This window comes from Hippichthys cyanospilos, chromosome 17 (assembly GCF_059441005.1).
Source record: "Hippichthys cyanospilos isolate Australia breed blue-spotted pipefish chromosome 17, RoL_Hcya_1.0, whole genome shotgun sequence".
Lineage (NCBI taxonomy): Eukaryota > Metazoa > Chordata > Actinopteri > Syngnathiformes > Syngnathidae > Hippichthys > Hippichthys cyanospilos.
In genome coordinates, this window is record NC_142385.1 from 12,964,883 (window position 1) to 12,968,929 (window position 4,047).

The window sequence follows — 4,047 nt, forward strand, 5'->3', positions numbered from 1 at the left end:
ATGTAGAACGCCTGAATGACTCTGAAGTGTGCCCTCATGTACAATAAAAACATTTTTCTTCATATTATAGAACAGCTCATACTGTGTGGTAGGCTTGACAAATGTGTAGGTTGTACGTATATAAATGAAACAAAGCTGCCCGAGGTTTATTAGTTCCAAATGACAGATATCGTATTTGTTATACGTATATGTTGTTGATACACAATATGTATCTTCAATCTTCAATATTCTACAATTTCAGTATCTGGTCATAAGAGTTTTGCTTAAGTCTAGTCAAGAGAAAAAGTGTGACTGGGAAATACAGTCTACATGACCAAAGCCCGATAAAAAAAGTAGGAGAGACATAATTGGAGGTCCCTGGTGGTCCATCTGCTTGCCAGTCCAAATTATATTGCATTACAAGATGTGGGTGTGATTAATACGAGAACAATCAGCACGACACATTACTGGCTTGGATTCATTCGGCATTGCAGTTACATTCATTTGGGGCCATGACTGATGAATATGAGATTGCAAACTATAAGACTACTTCGCCTCTAATCTTCATCTTCTAATCAAACATTTCCTGGAATCTACGACGGCGGAGACAGTGGATTAAACAGACTGTTAGGCGTGGTTACGTAATATTGATAAACGGAAACATAACAAAAACGCCTGGACAGAAAGTCAAAGCCGCCCAACACTAATCTCTAATATATTTCAACAAAAAGTTCATTTCAGATTGACAAATTCTAATCCAAAATTATGACAAGTCTCGCTTTTTGGATTGCGCTAACCTTACAGGAACGGGCGTCATGTTTGTTGACTTTGGCGACCAAGATCTACTTATATTATTGAGACTAGTACATCGACAAAGTTTATGGTACTGTCACACGATGAAAAGAATTTGGACCCAGAAGCAGACAAGACACGGAAGAATAGATGTAGAACATATCACAAAAATTCAACATTGGAAGCAATGCGTTAGAAACTAGATACGGAAAAGTGGAAAAATGAGACTCAAACTGAAAAACAGACTCGAAAACTAGACCAGAAACTAGGGAAATAGCTTTCATTTCCTGACAATTTGTTGCAAAAATTCTGATAATGAATCTGATTTGAATCAGGCGTGTTGGTTGAAGGGAAACATCAAAAACAGGCTGGGGAGTGGCTCTCGGGGATTAGATTTGACCGACCCTGGTCTATCGATATTTTTCAGACTGGTACATAAAGTTGGACGCAGAAGTAGACAAGTCAAAGAAGTATAGAACGTCTCACAAAAATTCACAGTCCAAGCATCGGAAATCAAACTCTGAAAAATGGAAAAACTGGACTCATAAACTCTCTGAGAAACTAATACCTTCACAACAAATTAAAGTCCTAAATCATGGGTGGCCAAGTCCGGTCCTTGAGAGCCATAATCCACTCTATTTTTGTTGTTTCCCTTCAACAACACAGTTGATTCAAATAATTACCTAATTTGCATGCTTTGCAAAATCCTGATGAATCGGATTCATATACGGTATGTTGGTTTACTGTAAACTTAAAACATAGGCTGGATTGTGGCTCTCCGGCACTGGACTTTGGTCTAGCCACCGTATTTTAACGAGATCGGTAAATAAGACGATGATACAGTCACACGATTAGCAGAATTTGGACCCAGAAGCAGACAGGACACGGAAGTATAGAAGTATAATGTCTCACAACAATCCAACACTCTCACAGGCAAGCATCGGAAACTAGACTCGGAAACTAGACTAGGAACTAGGAAGACAGCTTTGACTTTTTGACAGTGTTGTTAGAACAATTCCAGCTACAGTATCCCCATGCTAAACACCTCTGGCAAATGTAATCCCCAATTGTGACAAATACGTGTAAATAGCAAATGAAGGAACAAACAATTCGATTTTTTTCACTGTGCTGTATCAAAGAGGATAAATCTAATGTCCACTCCCCCCAGATTTAACTTTTCAAACACAGTTCATTCACACAGTCTATTTTGTCAGTATACATAGCCGCAACTACAACATTCCCACTACGTTTTCCTCTCAGGAAATGAATTGGGATTCTGATTGGCTTGGGTCCCTGTCTGGCTCCGGATGAGAGAAACGCGATTGGCAGCGAGGTGACGGCCGAGCGCCAGACCTCTCCGCGGGAGGCGGCTCTGAGAACAGGGTTCCTGCAGACATTCATCCACACGCACGCACGCGTCCCAAGCCGCAAACCGCCGTGTCCCCAAAACTTCTGATAGAGCCATCAGCTCAAGGAGGAATCGAATTCTTTCAAGGAAATGTCTTGGCTAGTCAAAATGGACGTATGTTCACATGGAGAAATGGCTTGGCTGTTCCAGGGAGAATGCTGAGTCATACTACGGTACTCTGAAGGGAACACGGCTGTCATAGTTGAATTACAGGATTGGAAGGAAAGGCCAATGTTGCAAGAATCTTTAAACCCCTCGAATTTGCCTTTTAAATTATTACTGCGAACGCTTGCTTGTAGATATGATTTATGACGGTAAAGACACAATTTAAAAACAGAAGCAGATGGCAACAAAGTAACCACGAATAAGTGACGTCGATTGAAATGTGCAACTGTTTTTTTGGGGTCTACAGGTCACACTTGAAATTCTTCGATGCATTGTGTGCCTAATGCATGGATGTCGTTTTCAGAGGTGGGAATTTTACACAATTTGCTGGACGATCATTTCAGGGCCCGTTAGATGGACCCCTTCCATTGTTATTGGTTCATCATTTTTGCAAATTTAGCCAAATTGTAATCGTCAGTTCCTCGTCAGCCAATAATTAGCGGCACTTCTGTCATCATTTGCATCAACAAAGAAGACAACCATACATCCATCATCTTAAACCAAAAGCAAAGCTAAACGTTACAATCTTTTCTTCAATCACTGAATTATTGTAATAAGGTAGAGAAGCTTAACAAAAAACACGACACCCGCACTATTTTTTTTAACTTCTATCTTGCATTTCCAGTCAAGAGACAATAATGAGTGAGCTTGTCACTTCCCGACATGCCCATTAGGTATTTGAATGCACTCACCTCCCAGGCCTCCCAGAATACTTTGCGACTATGTGCAAACGATTTATTCATTCAAATCATATTTAAAAAGCAAACCAACACAGTTTTTAATACTTTTTTTTCAATGCTTTTGACTTAAGGCCTGTACAAATATGCGTTGAGCAAGATTGTGTTGAGTATGCATTTCACTTTATAAAACATTGTCAGCCATGCTGGAGACATCAAAAAGGAAAAAGTCTGACACATTACTTTTTTTTTTTCCTCCTGATTGTAGCTGCTCCATATTTACGCTCTAACAAGCAGTCATTCCAAGGTGCATGCATGTATGCTAGCTGCATGTTAAGACTGTCTATAAATTTGGTGTTTCCAGGAACATGACAGCTTGAAGTTTTCTCAGAAATTTGCAAGATTTCACAGGGTGCAACACGGATAATCCGCAAGTTTGTGTATTTAAGGCAAAATGAACTCGAGCTGCTACGCAAGTAAAACGAACATTTAATTTATTCCAAAATACTGGCGGAGTAACAACTTAAATGATGGCATCAAGTGGTTAAAAAAAATTTGGGTAAGAGTGTGGCACCAGGGTGTCCTTCTCGGACTGATTTATCTGCACTGTATAACTGCGTACTCCGTAACTGTTGCGGTTGAGTGTAAAAGTCGTGTTTTACACCTCCCACCCAGCGTCCAGCCTTTGAGGAATGACAGGCAGAGCGCGAGCCAGAAGCAGATTGTTTTTTTGTTTTTGTTTTTTTGCCAGAACATGACACATTGGCTTCGCTTTGGCGAAACGCTGCGCTCCGAGTACGCTTCCACTGCTTATTATTCCACTTGTTGGATGTCCATCACGAAGAAAAAAACTCAAAATTATAACAACATGAAAACTCGCAAGGAGAATTGAGAAGATGGAAATTTGCGGGTTGATGTCAAGTACCCCGAAGAAAGACTGAAAGTGGACCAAGATGGACCGAAGGCAAAGCTGCTTTATTAAAAAGCTCCATCGTGATTTCCCAAGTAAGAATATAGTTTCCAAAA